The sequence below is a fragment of the Triticum dicoccoides genome, chromosome 7A (genome assembly GCF_002162155.2).
Source record: "Triticum dicoccoides isolate Atlit2015 ecotype Zavitan chromosome 7A, WEW_v2.0, whole genome shotgun sequence".
NCBI lineage: Eukaryota > Viridiplantae > Streptophyta > Magnoliopsida > Poales > Poaceae > Triticum > Triticum dicoccoides.
In genome coordinates, this window is record NC_041392.1 from 6,988,856 (window position 1) to 6,999,338 (window position 10,483).

At 47.8% G+C, this 10,483-nt stretch overlaps 1 pseudogene; it reads right to left on the reverse strand.

Moving 5' to 3' along the window:
- The window catches only part of LOC119332808, a 19,572-nt pseudogene extending 12,402 nt beyond the window's left edge, over positions 1–7,170 (reverse strand).
- Positions 7,171–10,483: the final 3,313 nt, after the last annotated feature.

Below are 10,483 nucleotides of genomic sequence, written 5' to 3' on the forward strand. Positions count from 1 at the left end.
GTCGCCCGCGGGGACGACGCGGTCGCGCGAGAGGAGGAAACAATCGAAAGACAATCGAATTAACTGTTTGAGGGGAAATAATGCATTTTTCAACCTCGCTTCAGTTTTTGGCTTCTGAAAGAAGACCTGTCCCTAATAAGCTCAATTTATGCTTGTTAAACTGTGCTATTATGTGCTTTTTTCATCGCTGTTGTAGACAAGAACTGGAAGACAGTCTATTGCATGCTCTTCTTTATCAATAATTTTAAATGCAGATAACACTGATTGACTATGGTTGCCCTCTCACATTTCACCCTTTTTCTTCCACAACAAAAGCACATGCGTATTTGCTTATTGTAAATATAAGCAGATAGCCAACCACTAAGTAATACTGTAGGATATATCAGAACCCACCTCGACGTAAAATGGAGTTATGGAGCGTAATTCTAGTAATCTCAATCTTATGTCTCAATGCAAATGGTAAACGAATGATCAGAAATGTGTTTGAGACATATCAAAAAGATCTTAATAATATTGTCGGATGGCAAACTCATGCAAAGGAATACTGCCAAAAGAGAACTCGTGCATAAGGAAAGAAAAGACATCAGATTTTTAAGAAAGTACCTTCTTTTTGAAGAGATCAAGTGCAGCCGCATCTTTCAGACCTTCAAGACGATACATGTTGGTGTCTTCTCTTGAACAATGTTTGGCAACAGTTTTCTCCCTTGTGGTGACTATGACCATTCCGGCATTTTTCAAGCAACTTCTGACCAAATCCCATTCTGCAGTGGTTGATATATCATCAAGAACAATGAGGAACTCTTTATTTAGAACGCGATGTAATTCTTTCACTAGATCGTGAAGCCCCATTGATGCCATGTCCTTTTGTTTTCCTGCTCCATACAGATCTTCTAGCACATCACTCGGTAGTTGCAAAGCTAAACTTCTGATGAGCACTTCTGGGTCGAACGGGCGCAGTGCAGTGACCCAAGCACGCTTCCAGCCACCAAGTTGTTGGCTTCGGTACGTGTTTCGAACGAGAGTGGTCTTCCCAAGACCTCCCATTCCCCACACTGAGATCACCTTAGTTTCTTGATTTTTTTCTGGTCCACCAACTAAATTGGTAAAATAATCTTGCTCTGCTTCCCGCCCAATGAACACTTCCTCAATCTGTGTGTTTGTGATGCTGCGATCAAACATCTTTACCGGAGCAGAATCATTAACTGTTTCTCCAGCGGCACTCTTTGGCCATTGACTTTCCTCATCTATTTCACTTGTGGACTTTGCTTGGTTGTTTTCAGTGGCGATAACTTTTTCCGTGCCTGAACCGGTCTCTGCAACATCTGATGCAGACGTAACCTACAGATAAAGCAGATCTATGAAGTGTGATATATCACTGATAAATGTTTTGGTACTAAGCTTATTTACCTTAGCATCTGCCCAACTACTCGAACATTTATTAGGACCCACTTTAAGCAATTTCTCCATCTTTTAGCCTCTACTAAGCACCTTTGGATTCAGATGTGCATCGTGCAGTGCACCTTAACATAAAGATATGTCTAATTTATGAGGATCACTGAGCAGCTATACAAGCAACCATTTTGCATAAAACATGAATTGATAAGAAAGAGTGTATACTGGTCACTTGATGAAGTATTACCTCCTGGTGGAACAGATAAAGTGCTTGATCTGATGACAGCTGCTTAAGCTCTGTTACTTGGAGGGGTTGGTCCGGGCACAAACTCGCAATTTCTGCTTGGCGCGCTGAGAGTATGATTCTGTTACCTCTCCTATTTCTTGGGAAGAAACTATTGATGCAATCCCATTCGACAATAGTGGATAAGTCATCAATCACAACCAGGTATCGGTTGTGACTAACTTGAGCATTGAACACACGAATCAAATCACTTTGTCCCATATTCTCCATCTTCATCAGGACATTACCCCCTACAGTTGCTCCTTCTTGTAACTTTCCGATTTCCTCTGGAGAATTTTCATAGAACTGCCTCACAAGGCTGTGAAGGAAATCTTTCGGGTCGAAAGGATGCATCAGCCTAACCCAAGCACGGCATCCAAACTTGTCAAACACTTGTTTGTTCTCATAGACCTTCCTGATCTCGTTTGTTTTGCCAAGATCACCTCCGGTTCCCCACACAGCGATGACGCTGAGATCCTCCTGTCCGCAGGTGACCAGCTGATGGAGATCCACCTTGGGTTTTCCCTCAATGGCGGCAAGCCTTGCTTCGTTGATGCCAAACATTGCCGTGCAGGCAAGGTTGGCCTGCTCTTCTGCAGCGGCAGCAGGCTTGCAGCCAGACAAACCTTCCTTGATGAGGCGGTACCGCAGGTTTCTGTTGCTGACGTCCTCAACCTTTGCCCTTAGATCCCTCACTTCCATGGCGATGTGGCGTCGATCACATAGCTCACGGGGGATGCATCCCCAGATAGGCTTCTTCTCCGTGTGGAGGCCGAAATCCATGAGGTTGTCCTCCACCTTGTAGGCCAGGTCGCGGACCTGCTGCACCCAGGTAATGAGTACCTTGTGTTGCCCTTGCTCCTCGTCGGCCGTCATCAGGAATGACTGCATCATCTGCAGTTCATCCGTGATAAAGGTCACATCGCGCTCGATGCCGAGCTGCAAGGCGTCCTCCGTGGCCTTGGACTTGGCATAGCCCAGTGCTCCATTCAGCACGGCCTTGCCCACGCTCACCGCCGTTGCTTCCATGCTTTTCTATCCCCTCTCGACTATGAGTGGACTGTGAAGGAGGCAAATGCTTCTTCCTAGTCTGAAGTTCTGAACTGAAGAGCAGGCAGCAGATGGTGGCTTCACAGGAGAGCCCGGCTGTAAGGTCCCTAATAAAAAGTAACTGATTTTGGGCAGATGTGGATGCAGATCTGAATCAAGCAACCTGATTATTTAACTGTTAAGCAAGAATTAGCTATAAGAAGAAGTGGGGATTGATTGAGGTCCTAGTAATTAATTAAGGGAGCCTGCACCCGCACATCTGAACGTGATAGACATTGACAAACTGTAAAGTGACATCAAGTTGGCTGTGCTTTAGCTAGCTCTATGAGAATATTTGGGAATGAATCCAAAACTCATCGGTCGGTGGACCCTTTGTTCAAACTCCATATATATTTCGCAACTGGGATCATAAACAATAGTGCAGCAACTAAATAGGATAGAAGACAATCAATCATAGGTTGCTTCACAACCATAGATTTAAATCGCGGGCGAACCGAAATCGCGGAAAGAAAATTTGACGCGATAATTAATGAAGAAACAGCGCGATCTCCGGCGATTGCGGCGCGATCTCCCGCAATTCTGGTAAGGAAACAAATCGCGGGGCTGATTTCATGCAGGGATAGCGCCGCAATAGCGGTCTTTTCGCCCGCGATTTGAAACTATGTTCACAACTGAATGAGCATAGCATATGCTCCCTCTGTAAATTAATATAAGAGCATTTAGATCACTAAAATAGTGATCTAAACGCTCTTATATTAGTTTACGGAGGGAGTACTAGGATAGAACACAATCAATTTACTTCACGTCGATTTCACATATGCTTGCTTTCATGAAAAGTATTCGAGAAATGGCAGGACATTCTTTCTGAATAATAACGAATCAAAGGATCGAACTGGCCGCTCCCTGCCAAGCGCCAAGCTCCAGTTATGAATTCTTTTGTTTGATATACTACTAGTTGCTAGCTGTGGTGGTCCAGCAATGAATCCAAAACTAAATGAAGTCTTGTCTTAATACAGGCAGTCAGTCAGGAGTATACTAACGAGAGAGGATGGGGATGCCTCGCTCACCTTTGTCTGAGCCTGAGCTGTGTGCGGGCTGTGTTTGTTTGTCTCTTAGCTGTGTGCGATGCAAACGTCCTCTGACTGCAGACCTGAATCGATTTGCCGGTGAAGAACACAACCCGATCCGTAGGTGAAAGTGAGAGAGGATCCGCTGCGACATTCCATCGAACAGCTGCCGTGCGCGGCGGTGTGTGGTCGACCGGGGGAGCTGACACCAGGTCCAGGTCAGGTGAACCCCCGGCCGACGGCCGTCCCCGCGCGGGCGTACTCGACCGGCGACGGTGCATCATCACATAATAAAAAAAGAAAAAAAATACTCCGATCCGATCCGGCGCGCCTGGCCCATTTACTCGACCCGACGGCTTCTTCTACCGTTTTTTATAGGTGGCCTTCTTCTACGGTAGCTCCTATTTGACGCGTAGCTCGCTAGATAGTGACGGAAAAATGCCGAGAACCCAACTATAATACCTGAGAAAAAACTTTGCAATAGAAATGCCACAAAAACTAGAAAATCGTATGAAAAAAAATAGATATTGAAAAAATATATAACAATTGCCGTGGATTAGCAGATAAAACTGCAATGTTATTCCGTTTTGAAACTACCACACACAAAAATACTGACAACAAAAGAAAAATGTCATGATAGAGGACGACTACCGAATTTTCATGGTCTACGTTAGAAAATGGATAAAAAATGCTGTGCTCCAACAAAATAAAGGTAAAATTGCCGTGCTAAAAAAGTAAATTTGCCATGCTTTCAATTAAATTTTGAAATTGTTCAAAAAAATTTGACGTGGTCATTACACTAAAAATGCCATGATGGGCCATATCCTAAATTTGCCATGGTCGAATAAATAGTACTTTTTTTTCCATTTTGAAACGAAATAAATTTGTCATGTCCTAAAAATGCGCATTTAGTGGCACAAATAATCTATAAGTTTGCCATGGTGTCCCAAAGTGGTGTAAAAGTTCCATGATGCATATGTGATGCTTCCCGTGATGGTTAGAAGAAGCAACATTAAATGCAGAAAAATGTGTGAAAAGTTGCGAGGATTACAAAATTTAATGTCATTTTTTTCCATGATGGCAAAAAAATGATGCAAAATCACCATTCTACATAAAAACCAATTTCCATGGTGCTCAAAATAAAAGAAAGTATCACCTAAATTGCCATGGTTGAAAAAAAGTGAAAATTGGCATGAGAAGAATATACTAAATTTGGCATGGTACATTAACGGTGTCCTGGCTAGGGCGCTCTCACCATGTCGACTCCCAGCTAGGTGGGCTGGGTAGAGGAATCCCTCCTCGGTTTCATCATAGGTCACTTTGGACGACCCATGACGATCTACAAGGAAAATCAAGAAGCCTTTATTCAAAATAAGGACTACTAAACTGTGAAGGACTCCTCTCCACACCGACCTATTCAACTAGGACTCTTGTAATCCTAAGCCTCCGGTAACTTATATAATCTACAGCTGGGCTAGTCGATACCAACACCTTACACCATGACAACTCAGATCACCCGATCTAAACACACAACGATCTCGTGGTAGATCAACATGTACTTTATACTCCATCCCAAATCAATACAATGCAAGCAGGATGTAGGATTTTATCTTCTTGGAGAGCCCGAACCTGGGTAAAATCTCCTGTCTTGTTACCATCATATCTAGGTTACTAGCTCGGTCCCTACCCGAGATCTGCCGAAATTGACTCCGTCATTGGTGGATCATGCCCGCTAAGAAGTCATAGCGATACGATGGGGACCAAGTAGATCAAGGCTGACACAATCTTTCTGCCCGGTCAGTTCGTCTTCGGCGCGATCTTCTTCGTCGCCGAGTCAACTGGTCACCTCGGTCAAGTCGAGGACTACATCCCATGTCGGATCTTTCAGAGATTAATAGACGTCTTCATCGACATCATCTCCAATCTCAACCGAGATCATGGAAAAATTCGTCCATGGAGCTCGGGGGCTCAACGTCAACTTTGCCATTGCACTACGCACATAATTTTTTGGACAACAGATTCGTTTTCGCTGTCCTGCCTCGTCGAGCATCGTTTCAACGATTCCTTTGGTGGGATTATGCGGAGTTGAGTTTACAACGACCTTGTAAAATTTCATCGCCATCCAATAGTGGAATCTCCGACAGTCGCCGATATACCGAGACAGTGTCGGATCTGGATGAAATTCCGTGAGTTCAGGAGAATTACTCCAGTGGCCAACTCCGACATCTTTTGCAAGATCCGACCGTTTTGGTCATGCAGAATTGTCATGTCGATAACCCTCAAAATTTGTGGTCGATCCGACAGTGCTATGCCTTACCTTTTTAGAGAGGGCTCTCGTCTGAGCCAAGTGTTCATCGCTCATTTTGAAAAGAGTTGTACTTAGATCAATGGCTATCTTCAGATGTAGATTTGCACTAGAACCAAGGGTAAATTCCAATGTATCATCCACTTGAGCAACACCGGTTGCTATTCTTGCCTCAATTCCAAACATTATCCTCATCAAAGCAACTACATATCTTGAATATAATTTAGTGAAAACACAGCTCCCAAGAGAAGAAAAAATAGCACAATGGCAGGTTGTGCACATGGAGAACTTCACTTCACGTGCAAAATAGGAGTACTGCCATTTTGAAACCATAGCAAATAGAACATTTTGAACACCACACAATTTGTAGATGAATATTACCTCGGTTTTTGAGGTACAACAACCTTAAATGTTGAGATTCTCCAGCCATTGCAAGAGAAACCAATGCTTCTTCAAGTTGTGGACCCCTTCTTTCAGTTTGCTCTAGTATCTCTCAAGGCAGAACCTATATTTAGTATACCATCCTTCTTCAGTAATCCCTGTGTGTATTGTGAGTCTCTTCGATATTTGAACTGCCTTTTCTTCCATCAAATGTAAGATCAAAAGACCGAACACCTTTGACTAAAAGAGAGACAAAAGTTTTAGGATCTCTTCGCTTGGCAGCAATGTGAAGAATAGTATAACCTCCTTGATTTCTATGATTAACATGTGCAAGTGCGATGTCAAGAAGTTCTGTTGTGATCTTTGTTTCACAGTCTTCCTTGAGCAGCTTCTTCACTAGCTCCACATCAACATAATAAAGAGCATTGGCAATCCTTCTTACATGTTCATTAGGAAATCCCTTGTCTTTGGGTGAAGTTAACCCAAGAGTCAGCCAAGAATCTACAATTGGCTTCATAACATCTGGAGGCAATGCTTTCTCAAGAGTAATTATGTCAAGATTTGACGAGACTACCATCTCAAGGCATCTGTCAAGCAGTTTCATACAAGATTTATTGCACACGTTTGCAACAGATAATTAATATCAATGGAAGGTTCTCCACTTCAACATCATCAAGGACATCAAGGAGATTTTTTTTGACAAAGGGTGGATTTGATTAGCTCAAAATGGAGCATCGAGTGATACAAACACAGTGAGCACACGTCCGGCCTCAGCATAGTTAGGATGCACATATCCAACCAACGAAAAAAAACCCACACCGGCAACTAACAAAGTCAAACATGACCGAAGCTATGCCTTAGTCGAGCAAAAGGAAAAAAGAAACTCTAAAACGATCAAAACAGTGACCAACAATCTACAACAGCAACCGTACCCACATCAACCATCACTTGACGAGAGGTCCCCGGTGCCGCTCCCGCGAGCGGCCCGGGCGGAACCCTAGATCGCCGCTGCCGCTCCCTTCCTTCGCCTTCCTTCTCCCTCGTCGCCGCCAGGGGACGCCGCCGGGCAAAGCCCGCGCGTGCGTCGGCGGCGGCGGGGCTCCCTCCCTCCTCGCGAGGCTCCTGGGCGGCGCGGGACGGCCGGCCCTCGCGGCGGCGCTCGGCTCGGCGGCAGGTCGGGTCGCCGGCGGATCTGCGGGGCTCCCCTTTGGTGGCGCTGCGGTGATGGCGGCGGTGTGGTCTGCGTGGGGCGGCGAGGCGCGGGCTCCTCCTCCTCCCAATCTGATGGCGCCGCGGTGGCGCCAGCGCTCGGGCGTGCGGCGGGGTCCGCGAGGGTTGTCGGCGCGCGACATCTCCCTCCCCGATCTGTTGGCTCCACGGTGGCGCCAGTGCTCGGGCGGCGGTTGGCGTCGACAAGCGGTGGCGGGCGCTGGGATCTCGGCGGCGCTCCGGCGTGTGCAGGCGGCGGCGGTCCCTGTGCGCGGTTGGCAGTTTCGTCTCTGACCCGGACGGCGCGGGGGATGGCGGCGGCCCGGCGTGGCCAGCGATCTGGATGCGGTGGTGCCGGTGGCTCACTGATCTGCCGGTACTCCAGGGTCTGCCTGGTGGTGCTAGTGGTGACGGCGGCCCGTGCACGAGAGTTGGAGTCCTTCGAACTGATCTGGGTGAAAACTTGCCTTCGGCTTCTGCTAAGGCCGACGGTGGCGGCGCTATCTGCGTCGTTCCCTTCTTGAAGGCATCGCCGTGGAGAAGTTCAAGGCCACTCTCTGCTACCTCCGGGGGAAACCCTAGATCGGATGACGGCGGCGCTCTGGTGTCGTTCCTCCCTTGGGGGCGTCATTTTTGGAGGTACACACGTGATCGAGGGACCAGAGGACGGATTCTTTGGTGGAGCGATGCTTCATCCTACACACTGATGGCGACGGATCTTGACGGCGTGGCGTAGTGCAGATTCGGAGTTTGCTGTGGGAGGATGGACTCGCGCAGGAGGACGGCGCTATTGGGCGTCGTGGTGGCGTCGATGGCAGAGAGTCCTGGCACGGTACATGCAACAGTACAGCTTTGAAGATGGATTTGTGGCAGGTGGCTGCGGCGGCCTCATACCCGGCAGGCGTCCTGGTTGAGGAGTGCGCCGGACTGGTAGGTGCCCCATACCCGACAGGCGTCCTGGTTGGGACCTCAGGTCTTAGATGTTTAGGTTTGGCTGCGATGTCTGTTTGGTATTAGGCCCAGACTATCTGCGCCCCTTCATCAATTGGATAGGTGTAGCGACAGTTGTTGCTTAGACGGTGGCTTTAGTCTTGTTGTTGTATGCCTTTGTAAGGTTTTGTGATAATAATTAATAAAGTGGCCGTATGCATCGCCCAGATGCAGAGGCCGGGGGTCATCCTCCTTTTCTAAAAAAAGAAACCATCACTTGACATTTGTTGTGATGTCGCCACCACTTTCCACAACTCCAGCAACTACATGCATAGCACAGTCTTGACGTAACGTGGCTCGCAAGTGTAGACCATACTTACACAAGCAGACAATCAAAACGCGACAATAGCCACTCGCCACCAGCAACTCCGAACAGCGAAGGTCGCCGACACACTTTGCAATGGAGATCGAGGGAGGATGGTCACTGACACCATCAAATCCCAAAATGGGATGCTCCAACAGCCTCGCACCGTCCTCATCCACAGCGGCAGAATTGGGTAGCAAAACAAATTGAAGATCCAAGGTTCCGGTCCCATCATGGCAATCACCTAGCAGCGCATGATCATGCCTTCGCCTACGAGTCCGAGCGGAGAACCGCCATACCATGACACAATAGGTTGACGCAGTCCCCTGCAGAAGGGATTGTGACCACCGATGTCTCACAACCAGAGACTGCCGGCCTGAATAGAAATCCACTGCCACTATTGCACATGCATGTCCTCTGCATCAAGCCCATCCATAGATCTCACTCTGGAGCAACAATGAACAAGCCACCTTGGGCCCTGGTGATCAAGTCAGCTCCAAGACAATGCCTCCAAGAAGGAAAATGACGAAGATATCGCTGCCATTGTCTGAAACAAGAGGGGAGCAAGGATTTCCTCGGAGAAAAGACCACAAGGGGAGGAAAGGAGCAGTGTAGTGACGCCTTCGGCAAGGATTACGACTCCCAGAAGCATCGTCCTCACTATTACTGGCACTAAACCAACACAGGGTTTCCCCAACTCCCCTCACATCCTCCCCTATGTAGCAACCACCGGGAATGAAGGCATCTTGTCCAGCCCACCGGAATGAAGGCACTAAACCAAGCAAGGCTCGATGACCCATCTGCCATCCCTGGGCGCCGCCAAAGGTGAGTACGCGCACGTCAGCAAATCGTCCGCCACATGCCCCGTCGCCCTGGCCATGACCCGTCCCGCCAGACACACTCGGCATGGCCGAACATGACTCACAACCGAGCACCAGCCGGGCGGCTGACGGTAGACACACACGCACCCGGAGTACCGCCGGATCCCTTTGAGAACCGCCGCCCACAGACCTAGGGGAACCGCAAGGAGAAGCCCCGCCGCCTCCATTGGCCGCATGAGCAATGCCTGGCGGCGTCTTCCGCGGCCGCCCGCGGGGGGAGGGGGGGATGGGTGAGTGGAGGACTGGCGGCGGCGCGCTAGGGTTAGAGGAGCCGCCCCTGAGCAGCCTCGAGCGAAGACGACGCCGGGGAACACTTCGTGGCATCGGACATCAAGGAGATGCCGCTGCATTGAAAAGAAGAGCCTAACGTGGCTTAGTACTGGCTCCTTAAAAAACATGAACCATACAACAATCACGCAAAACAATACGACAATCACTGTTACATGTAGCATCTCAACAAAAATTATCATCAATTTTCAGACACACGTCATCAGCAGCAAAGCCAAAACTATCAAAATAAAAATCCCAAATAAGAAACAGAAAGCGCATAAAAAAAGTACGCCGCTGTGATATTTCATTCACACACACCTAAAAAAATTAGATGAATATTATTGTTACATT